The sequence below is a fragment of the Chlorocebus sabaeus genome, chromosome 13 (genome assembly GCF_047675955.1).
Source record: "Chlorocebus sabaeus isolate Y175 chromosome 13, mChlSab1.0.hap1, whole genome shotgun sequence".
Taxonomy (NCBI): Eukaryota; Metazoa; Chordata; class Mammalia; order Primates; family Cercopithecidae; genus Chlorocebus; species Chlorocebus sabaeus.
The window spans coordinates 64,400,899-64,413,081 of record NC_132916.1 but is presented as its reverse complement, the minus strand read 5'-3'; the positions used below and the strand labels follow the sequence as shown (position 1 = coordinate 64,413,081).

Below are 12,183 nucleotides of genomic sequence, written 5' to 3'. Positions count from 1 at the left end.
CTCCTGCCTCAGTCTCCCCAATAGCTGGGATTACAGGCACGTGCCACCCCACCTGGCTAATTTTTGTATTTTTAGTAGAGACGGGGTTTCACCATGTTGGCCAGGCTGATCTTGAACTCCTGGCCTCAGGTGATCCACCTGCCTCGGCCTCCCAAAGTGCTGGGATTACTGGGATTACAGGCAGGAGCCACCACAACTGGCCAGGCTTTCTTTTTTTTTTTTTCTTTTTTTTTTTTGAGACGGAGTCTCGCCCTGTCGCCCAGGCTGGAGTACAGTGGTGCGATCATGGCTCACTGCAAGCTCCGCCTTCTGGGTCCACGCCATTCTCCTACCTCAGCCTTCCAAGTAGCTGGGACTACTGGCGGCTACCACCACGCCCGGCTAATTTTTTGTTGTTGTTGTATTTTTAGTAGAGATGGGGTTTCACCGTGTTAGCCGGGATGGTTTCAATCTCCTGACCTCGTGATCCGCCCGCCTCGGCCTCCCGAAGTGCTGGGATTACAGGCGTGAGCCACTGCGCCTGGCCCTTTTTTTTTTTTCTTTTTTTCCCCCCAAATTTCCAGTGCAGAGAGAAATTGGAAGACACTAGACTGATATTGCTGATGCTTTTTGCTGCTGCAATGTGTAGATATACAAAACTGACTTTGCACAGACTCATGAATCTGTGATTCCCACAGTGATTACAAACCCTGCATGGCCCACAGTAATCTACTCTGCCTTGCCACCAAATATGTCAGCCATCTTGGTTTACACTCACATGTTCAACCATAGCTACTCAAAGGACCATACCATTCCAAAATGGATGCTTACTAAGGTTCCAACCTTTCTTTGATTTATCTAGCTCTGTAAAAGCTAGTACCTAGTCCTTTCTTTCCCTTGATGGTATCTCTTTTTGGAGAATCCTGGTATCCTTTCTACTTTTGAACCTTAGTAGATGCCATCATGATCCACTCAGAAAAGTTTTTTGGATTTCGTGTGAGTATGTGTAGTTAATTGCATGTTAAAGTAGCCATAGATGAAGATCATGTTTAGACATAGTTTCTAACCTGAAGATTCCAATCCTTAACTTGCTGGCACTGGCACCAATAACTGGCATTTACTCGGAGATCCCTTGAAACACGAGTAGAAGTCAACATTTTCACTGCGATTTTTGTCAGTTGTCTGAATCCCAGGTTTTGGTAGAGAAATCTTAAAGGAAAGTAATTCAGTGTGGCGTGTATGAGGGTAGTTTTGTTTTGTCAATCCTACTAGCCTTGAAATTACAGGCCTCTATGTCATACTTAGATTGTAGGCTGAAGGCAAACTGAGCGTCTCTGAATCCCCCCTTCCCATCTAGGATTTCTGAGGCTTTTGTCTTAGTCTGAGCTTAGCTTTCTCGATGTAAAGAACAAAAGACAATTAAAATACACTAACGTTTCCTATCATTCGTCCAACTATACATTACGAAGCATGTAGTCTTCAAGACGTAGCAGGCAATAACTTGACTAAATGTTTTGCAACCACATAACATGGTTAACAGTTTTTCACCTCTTAACATCTTCCTCTCCACTCACTTCACTTAGCCAAAGTCATATTTTAGGTTCTGTTTTGCAGCAACCCAATCATAGTCCTAAATTCATTATGACTTGGTTCAACTGCATGTAATGAAAATTCCACAAATAACAGTGGCTTAAACAAGATAGTTTATTTTTCTTGCACATAAAAGGTGTCCACAAGGGGAGTATCCAAGGCAACTATGGCAGCTTTATGGTTCAATGAAGTGCACAGTCCTTTGTCTTTAAGTATCATTCTGCACATGGTTTACATTCTCCAGACCATCATATTCTGGTCCAAGATGGCTGCTGGAGCTACAGACATAATACTCATACTCTAAATAACAAGGAAAAAAAGAGGGCAAGGAAAAACCCTCATATTTTTAAGGAGACTTTCCAGAAAAATTATACCCAACACTTTTACTTAATTGTCTTTGGGCATAACCTAGTCATATGACAACACTTAAATGCAAAGGAGGTTGGGAAATGTCAACTGAGTGGCATTGTGTCAACCTGAAAACGTTAGGATTTTTTTACTAAGGACAAAGGAGGAAATCAATTTGATAAGATGTTTCTCGTAGATGTTTAAGAGTTATTATAGAATAATTAAATGTATTTTGTGTGTCTATATTTGGCATCAAGCACGTTTATAAATGTACTAATAAGAGAGCTCTTTCTGTTTGTCTTAAGTTTTTCAGTTGTGTACAATAGAGAAACATGAAAATTCAGACTGTTCTCAGAGATTAAATGAAATATATATACACACACATATACACACACATACACACAAACATGCATATAATTGACATGGAGCATAATAAATCCTTATCTATGATTTAAAGATTTAAAAAATATCACTACAAGGAATTTGTTGCCATAATTTGCTGTATAAAATAATATTTTATTGTTTAAACAATATTTACCACATTTATAACTAATAGCAAAGGATTATTCCAAAACATATTCATTCCTGAGATGAATTTTTGGTCAAAATTTAAGCTGAACCAAATTTGTAAGTTTGCAAAGAAATCAAGTTACTTTCCCCACACCCATCAACTTCTTGAATTCAGTTAGCACTAGACATAGCATATTACAAGAAAGGCTGTTTGCTTTGCTGTTTACAGCCCAAAAAGTACTGGATATCTCCCAGGAAATTCCAGTCTTAGGAGGATTCCAACAAGCATGAAGAACTGAGTGGTTCAGATTTAAGCACAGATTGGAATCAGAACGTGGACATTATTCCAAGTCCAACGTGTCTGATTTTTGAGATTCAGCATTCATTCATGCAGGTTCCAACAGTGAGACATTTATGAATAAAACCTGGAGATAAAACAGGATTCAATATGCCAACATATAATCTTCATTACTGACATAATAAAAATTCAAATGTACCACTTTCACATAAACAAAAAGTGATAAATTTTAATTTTTGTTACTTTTTTCTAAGATAGATGGCAGTTACATATAGATTTTTTTTTAATTTATGCTGTCCCATAATATACAAAGATGCTATAAAAATGCTTAAAAACTTGAGTGAAACCAATGTTGTAAGATTACATATATCCACCAGATATGCACTTTCATTCATGAAATTAGTTGTTCTTATGTATGTTTAAAATAGGCTTTTAGTAATCATTCATTTGTTATTTAACACATTTTTCATTGTAATGTACAAGAAATGCATTTATTTACTAAAGGTACTTATGGCTCTCAAAGCAAGTAATGCATATTGAACCGTATATTAGTGGATTATTTCTGTGATATAAAGTTCAGTGTTCATCTAAAATAGATCTCTTTCTGTTTTTACTCTATGCCCTTACTCTTCCTAATTTCTTTATCTGGTAAAATATCCTGCACACGGAAGATATTTAATAAATGAGGTTAAGTAATAGGTAGGTCAATGGTAATATTAGAATTACCTTTCTACAAAGAGATGCATTAAGAAGCAATGTAGGTCAGTCCTGCAGAGCCTGACTAACAGGTTCTGACACAGGCAAACAGTGTACTTTGGCTAATCCTCCAGATTGCTTATTACCAACAGTTGCAATTTTAACTTATTGGAGTCAATATCAGAAATAAAGATGAGAAAATGATTCAACCCATATTGCTACACTGCAGTCACTGAGTTGAGAGACAAGACGTTTTAAGATTTCCAGAATTTATAAAACCTGTCTCTACCCAATAATTGGAATAACCTGTTAACAAGTAAAAGTTATCACCAGCCCAATTTTGTTATCCATTGATGGTGTGTGTGAGAAGGGAGATTTAATGGATTTATTGATTTTATTTGATAATTTATATGCATAATTCTAAGAAATCTTTTCTAGCATGAGAAAAATGAACTTGGGACCACTGAGAGTGAGTTCATTAATCTTCCAGTACATAATGTTTTTATCTTTTTCACTAATTTTTAAATTTTTTCCAACCTAGTAGGATACATTTTCCTTGTCTTCAGTATTTAATAGGTATATTTCCAATTTCACTAGTACACTAACAGAAAAAAAAAGAAAGAAAAAAATCATAGATATGTTAGATAAATAGATACATTAAATTTTATGATTTAAGGTAAAAATGTAAATAATTAGCCTGAAAGTAGCAAATATAGAAATGAGGAGAGCAAATTGTCATCCTAGCATTGTCCTTACTTTCTGGATGACCTTGAATATGGCTGTTACTTTCCTGAGCAATGACTTTCTTGTCTGTAACATAGAATGATCATGCTCATTTCCTCTTTCATGGCATAGTCATAACAATCACACAACACAGTTTATATCAAATACTTTTAAAGCATAAAGGATTATATAGTAAAATGTTAGCCTTGTTAAAAACCAGTTCAAAATATGAAATGCAATCCTCTTTAAAAAGATAAATTAGAACCTTGGGACATCATTATTGACATTTCAAAATGATTATTTGCTTTTTAAACAAATTTACTGCAAGATTAGTATGTTCATTTAAGGGAGAGGATAAAAGAGAAGAAAGAGAAATTTAGAAAATTCTCTCAATCTCTGGGAATAAATGATTACTCAATTTCTTGGTTTCTGGTATAAAATGTTTAGTAGAAGACTTCCTTTGAATTATTCAAATTATATTAGGAAGTAAGTCTGAATTTACTACCAATATGAATTTCACACCACAGTATTCAACCAAGAGGCATTTGAGCACCCTCTCACTGTGATTATTGTATTTCAAGCATTATATAGTTCTAGGCGTCATACTTTGCACTGTCGTCTGTGTGAATGGTGACTCTAGAGTTCAGTTCTATTCAGCCTGCACGTATGAGGCAGCTCTGAGCAAGGAAACTTGAGTCTGTTTCTATTACATTGGAACTGAGTCAGTGATCCCAATACTGTAAGGATACATTACCAAGCTTCCCATAATATATCCCATAATGTATGTGAAACTACAAATTCTAAACTCTGAATCTAAAAGAACAGAGCATTTTCTATCTTAAGGCTTTCTAACACATTTATAAATAGAAGCTGCTCATTTAATTATGATAGGACCCATCAGGAACATAATTACTACATAAAACAAAGATTTCAAATGTTTCTTTCACTTATCTACTTCATATGTCTAATAACTGGGTATTTTCTAAATCATAACCTTAATTTTTGGATGCATTTCACATTGCCACCATTCTAAGCCCTCTGTAATAATAAAAATATGTTTTTATCAGCCATCTACTTTCAATATTTTAAAATGTTGGTAGCTCTGGGACATGTGGAAATAGGCATGATTACATGTTTTAAAGGTGTCTTGTGTTTATGTTCTAAGATCACAGACTACTCAGACTTACCTGTTTTAGTTCCTTTCTTTGAGATGTTTATCTCCTTTGCGATAATTTGATGCTGGCTAGAATGAAAAGACAAACATTCCCTTCAAATAGTATGCCATTGCCTAATAATTTTGCAAACTCCAATGAAACCCAAACCAAATTCAGAATTTAGATTTTCCTACTGGCTTATGTAATTTTTGTTCATATGGAATAGCATCAGGTTCCATCTTTTATTCTCCTTCAGAATATCACTAACAAAGAAAACTTTGAATGTTAGCTGGTGGGAGACATTGACACTGTTTACACAGCACTGTTTCCTACTCAGACCTGCACACAAATGTTCGCACACATTTTCATGCACGCACACTCCTGGGGAGGTCAATGAATATTACAATTCTTCTTCTGGAAATAATCCTTAAGAATGAATGAGCAAAAGACACAGTTTTCAACCCTATTTTCTCTTCTTTTTCTTTTTCTTCCCTCTGTTTCTCTCTCTCTCTCTCTCTCTCTCTCTCTCTCTCTCTCTCTCTCTCTCTCTCTCTCTCTCTCCTTCTCTTTATTTTTTTCTTCCTGGAGAGGTTTCTGAAGTTCAACAGTGATTTCTTTAATTAAGAGGAAAAAAAAAACCCACACATACACACACTAGAGAACAAGAAGGAATAGTAAACAGTTCCCTCCACTGCTAGAGGGGTTAGTTACAAAATAAACATTTCATAGACTGGACCACATCTCCTATAATGAGACAGCTCTGGCTAGTGAGACTGCAACTAAAGTCCCCCTGTTAAGGGCATTCACTCGAAAAATTAAGCGACCCACTTGTGTTGACTGAAAACATCCTTGCGGAGGGTTTTCGCAATCACCTAGAGCATTTTTTGACAATCTGCCTTGTGCTTTAACACTGCCTTTCCTGAAGGCTCTCTCTGCTGTGTTTTGTTTTAATGGTTCATTCTCCTCACTGGTGATTCAAAGTCTAAGCTCTCTCTGTTAAGCCTCTGTATAAAATAAAACTCCTTAAGTCAGAGAAAAGGAAAAGTAAGAAGGGCATTCAGTTGATGTTTTAGTAGGACATACAGATGTAGGAAATTAGTATTCAATTTTTTTCCTTCTCCAAACCAAAACACACTGACCAAAGAAGATTGTTCACATTTGCAAAATTTGCCTTGAGCCCATCAAAGGAAAGATGCTATATAAAATCTAAAAGTAAGCCATGAAAAAAATGCCTCAGAATAAAAAAACAAAAGAGCATTCTAGCAATAACCTCAGAAATGTCAGCATCCGTCCAAGAAATGCAGCAGGAAGTCATACTAGGATATTATTTGCAATCCAGTGGCATGTCACATATCAAAATATATCATGATCTATCAAAATTAGGTCACTGTCTCTGAAGTACTAAATACATACAAATCATTAAGGAACATGACCTTATATTCCTGTTTAAGCAATGAGAAGATGGAAGTAAAGAATTAACCTGGACAAAGTCATTGGAAAAACAACTGAATTTTAGCTCACTATTTTCAAGCAAGAAAAACTCAACGGGGGTCATACTTCATAACATTACGGATGAAATGAGACAAAAAATCTAAACCACCCATTTATTTGCCTTTCAAGCTACAATTAAGAGCTATTAATTTATGAAGGTGTTTGTTCACTTGTCAACCAGCACAGCACTGCATACTGAAACCTGTAATTCACTTCCAAGTCTCTTCTATCATCTAGAGCTATTTCTTTGACCCACTCACAAAAGGCATTTTTCTAGTATATTAAATAATTGATTTCTGCTCTCTATTGTATCCACTGTATTCAGAATTAAAGAAAAATGCACACAAATAAATTTGTTTCTACAAAAGGTAAAAACATGTATCTGTAAGAACAAATCGTTAGCTAAACACTTTGGGGAGTACCTTGGAAAGCCAGAGACATAGATCACCTTAATTTACTCCAGGCAAGGCTGGGTCTTCACTGTTACTCATTGATGTCTACTCACCTTTGCTTCTTTACTCTCTTCAGCTTTAACAGCTCCCTTCTTCATCTCAACTATTCAAACCCAGTCTAGATTTCACAAATCTGCATGAAGAGCATTTTTTCTTCAGACTCTTCTTTGAAAAATGTTAGCTTTAAATTGTCCCCCTTCTCTGAATCCTTCTTGTAGCTAGATTTCATATAACCCTATTAAAGACTTGGTTATTTTGCTTTAATGTATGTTAGCTTTGTCATTCATTAATTCATTCCACAAATATTTATGGAATGCCTACTACGTGCCAGGTGTAACTCTAGCTGCTGGGTATACAGCAATAAACACAACAGACAAAAATTTGTGCTCTAATTTGTGTTTACATTTTATTGGAATTTGTAGCCAATGTACACTATAAATAAGTTATAGTATCAGGTAGTTATAATGCTAAGAAGAAAAGCTAAAGCAGAGAAGGGTGATTAGAAATCTCATAATGGAGACATATGTGTGGAGAGGTGCGTATATTTGAATAGAGTTCTTATTTATCTCATTTTGCTGAAAGTTTCCTTATAAAACTGGCATAAGAAAAAGTTTTTGCAAACCACTGATATATGGTTCATAACACAGTAATGGACATAATACAAGTATCAATAAATACTCAGTAATTAATTCTTTTAGCTCTCTGCTACTGCTTTGGCCTATAATTATAAATAAGCTATTTTTATGTTTGACTGTTATTCTCTGATGAAGAGGAAAGCAAAGGATCTTAACTCTGCTTAAAAAACAATGAAGTGTTTTGGAGTCTGAAGTCTTGCATTCTGAATTCACCTTTATTATTTATTAACTGTGTGTCCTTGGTCAAATCCATTTTTCTCAGCATCTCTTTTGTCATTTGTAAAACAGTAATAACTATATTTGCTTCACAGAATAAGGACCAATGAGGTCAGGCATGTGACCGTATTTGTAAGCTATCCTATGTTATACAAGTGATGGTTATTTATATTATCAATGAGAAGTTGGTAGAAAAAAAATTTCCCGAATGTCCAGTTAGGAGACATGCATGTAAAGGAATGTGGGGCTGTGGAGAGCTCAGTTAGGACACTAGAGCTTTAGGAATAAACTCATCACATTTCACAAGGCAATATTTTAAAACGTGCCCAAGGGCTTCAACCAATAAAAAACTAAAGTTGCTACTTGCTAGAAGAAATAAACCTCCATAAGCTATATAGTATCTGTTCCTTCTAGTTTACTCTTAAATGGAGAAAAGCAATTACATACACACAGAAATACCTAGTCAATCAGCCCTGAAGTAGTTACCAGGAACTTGAGAGGAGCTACATACTTTTGTTTCAATAACTAACTGAACACGTGCTTCACTCAGGTCTGCTCCTAGATACTTTTATGGCTTATAGTTAACTCTGCTGGGTAAAGGTCTTGCTTCTTCCCTGACCTTGGATCTTGATGCCATTGCAAAACTGCTGCACCAATTCCTACTTCATTCTCAAATCAGCCTTAACCACACTTTCTGTTCTACCCAGCATTTGAGAAAGAGTGTGTTCCCAGAAGCTGTGGGAAAAGATCCAGAATGCCTGTTACCATTAACGAGTTGTTAATGGTCTTAACAACTTATATTCTCTTGTATTCAGAGCCAAAACTCTTTGTTTTATGTTTAATGAAGAATATAAAAATGCAAAGATGGCCACAGGACATCAAAAAAGTATACTTGAATCCATTTAAGTATCCATTTTCCATTTAGAAAAGTATAATTCATCCATTTCTGAAAAAGAAAAAAAAAAAAAACAGTGTTAAATTGTTTGGATTCCATTCAGAGGCATACAGAGAAATAAAAAGTTGAAACTAAGTTTTCAGATTAAAGAGTCTTTAAAGCATACAATAAAAAAAAAACTTGTGTTTGCAATAAGGTCCAAAGGAAGGATCTATGTCTTTTCTCACGGCATTAGGGAAACAGGCTCTCACTAGAGCACAATCCACGCAGACCAGCTGTGGAGTCAGAGGGACATCGTCATCACAAATCCTTTTCGTATTCTCAGTGATAACTACTCTGAATTAGACTTTTTTTTTTCCATGGCGGTCTCTTTTCAAGCCAAAATCCTTCTTCAGTGGGCCACTGGAATGGTGAGTGTTCAGTGAACCGCACAATTGCCACAGAGATAAGGATTCCAGATGTTGGGAATCAGAGGTTAAACTAGGTTTTGTTTGCATTACTAACAGACACCTTTTTACTTAACTCAGAAAGACTCATGGGCCTACAGGAAGTGACACACAACCTCAGAGGTGTTTACTGTCCATAGTCTGTAACGGCGTCTCACCCCATGCACAGTGGTAACTGCAGAGACGTTCTCGGACATATGTTCCCAGCCCTAAGTAATCTCCATAAACTTAACCATAAATCTAACTACAGCTAAACGTGAGAGTTTCTGTTTTGTTATTATATATCTTAATCCTCCGTGTGGAACATCACTCATTCTACAAGAAAAAGGAGAAGAAAGGCTCTGAACAATAAAATCAGCAATATGTCTCCCCAAATCATGAAACAGTTAAGAATGAGTCCCACTGAAAATACAACCAGAATGTGAAACAAAGCCCCTCTCAAGCCCATCATAAAACTGTGGGCTGGTCAAGCTGCCTTTGTTTAGCAGTCAGGTCTTTGGAAGTGAAAAAGCTGTAAATGCATAGGAAAGTTTTATCCTTGGGTGTGACTGTTAGTAGCTTGCAAACAAGGAAGGAGAGGAGATGATAAAAATATATATCACCCTTTTTTGATACCACTATCTAAAAGTGGTTTTTTTTTCCTCTCTCTCTGTAAAACCGTAGAGATCGATGCCAAGCCCATAATCAACTTTTCTTATCCAGTATTTGAATATGAAATCATTATAGTAATAGAAACTTAAAGTACTCAACCAACTTTGACTTATATAAAAACTGATTAAGTCTGAAGAACATAGAAACAAATTTATTGACCAAATCTGATAAAATTGAAATTAAAATAATTGATTTTATCTTTAAGTCTTGCCTTGGTGTATGTGGATATAAGCTGAACCAAATTAAGACAGAAAAGGAATTCCAGATAAAAGTGGAGGAATGAACACATACCATTTACCACGTTTTTCTTCCAAAATTGGCAGTAAAAGTATTTTAAAAGAAGGAACAAAAGCATGTTTAAGAGACTAATGAAAAAGGGAGAGGAGATAACAGGATTTTTTTTAAAAAAATAAGAAAATCAGGAAGCAGAAGGATGAGTAGTGAATGACACAATAGAAATCCCAGCCTATTCTAAGAAAACCTTAAAATTGAGCCAAATCACACTAGGATTCTGGGGACCCTTGAAACATAAATCATCAAGTACTTATGGAAGTAGAGTATACAGCTAAAAGTCTATAGGTATTAGTTAAAATTCTGTTTAAGAAATAGAGACCTACACCTGACACGCTCAGAGATAGCCCCTTCCCCATCCTTGACAGACTAAAATTTTACTTTCTAACAATACAGAATAACAAAAACCCTGGAGGCAAGAAAACCAGGCCCACATAAGAGCTGTGATTCACTTCTTTAAAAAGGAAGGTTACATGAAGGTCTGTATTCTGAATATTATTCCAGTCTGCTTGTTTGGCAAAGTTCTGGAAAGAACACTATCAGGCTTATGCCTGCAAGAAGAAGATGGGAGAATTACTAGGGGAGAAAAGCTCTATAAATTCTACCATTTGGGGACCTCCCCCAGTAGACCTCCCCCTAGTCTACCATTTGGGGACCTCCCTCCCAACCCTGTAATTGTACTGGGAAGTCTAGCATTTAACAAGTTCCATCCATAAGTGCAGAGCGTCCAGTTAGCTTCTTAGTGTGTCATTAACAAATATGCACAGCAAGCGAACTATTCAAAGACATTTTATGAATGAGACAAAAATAAAGATAATTTAAAAACTTGGAAGACACAAAGGAAAAGAAGAGAGAAATAGATTTACAAAATATATTATCATATTTATAATTAAAAAAATACATTAATGCAGTAAGACAATGCTTTTAAAAATCTAAGAACAAAAAGAGCTATTCAAAAATTTAAAATATAAAAATATAAAAATTCAGTAGAGGATTAGAAGATAAATTTGATGAGGTTCCGTAAAATAGAAGAGAAAGAGAGAGATGGAGGACAGGAAATAAATTAATAATAATAATAGAGAATCAGCCAAATAGGTCCAACATCTGGATAACAGAAGTTTTTGAAGAGAAATTGAAGTGAAAAATTACCCAAGAAGTTATTCAAGTAGATTTTTCAAGAATGAAAGGCATGGATTTATAGATTAAAAGGTCCCATCAATGCCCAGCACAATGAATTAAAAAAAGAACTACATCAAGGTAAGCTGTGACATTTTGGATCACCAGGGACATAGTAACAATTCTAAAAAGGTCCATATTTTTAAAAAGTGTTCCATTTTAAATGAACAACAAAACAAATTTGGCAGGAAGAGAATCAGAAAATAGAGTAGCATCAGTTTTCTCAAATGCACTCTTGGAAGGTAAAAATGTCTTTAAAATTTTGAATTAAAATTCTTTTCAATCTAGAATTCTATACCCAGCAAACTATCAAACATGTGTGAAAGTAAAAAGATGTTTTAAGACATGCAAAGTCTCAAAAAATGTAACTCCTATGTGTCTTTTCTTAGTGAACTAATAGAAAAGGTATAGCAATCAGATGTGTGTGTGAGCTAAGATAAGGAGCATTTGGGATTCAGAAAACAAGAGACCAACCAAAAAAGACCAGAGGCATTCTCTTCAAAAGGATGAAGGGACATTATGGAATAATAATTGAGGTATAGACAGCAAGAAACTGGGTCCAGGTTAAAACAACAGGATGAAAGATTCCAGAAGGATGTCTCCTAGGGGATGGGGAAGTGGGAGGGGGGCAG

General features: G+C 35.5%; 2 long non-coding RNA genes across 2 annotated transcripts in view; both read right to left on the bottom strand.

Moving 5' to 3' along the window:
- Positions 1-1,669: 1,669 nt before the first annotated feature.
- On the bottom strand, positions 1,670-7,339 carry LOC119625183 (uncharacterized). The gene is made up of 3 exons (XR_005241260.2): positions 7,212-7,339; positions 5,332-5,387; positions 1,670-2,852 (listed from the first exon to the last, which is right to left on the bottom strand). It is a non-coding gene; the product is annotated as an uncharacterized lncRNA (long non-coding RNA).
- Positions 7,340-7,641: 302 nt separating this feature from the next.
- The window catches only part of LOC103240275 (uncharacterized), a 119,020-nt gene continuing 114,478 nt past the window's right edge, over positions 7,642-12,183 (bottom strand). The window contains exon 4 of the long non-coding RNA XR_012095143.1: positions 7,642-9,038. This is a non-coding gene — a long non-coding RNA (uncharacterized lncRNA). The remainder of the gene's footprint in view (positions 9,039-12,183) is intronic.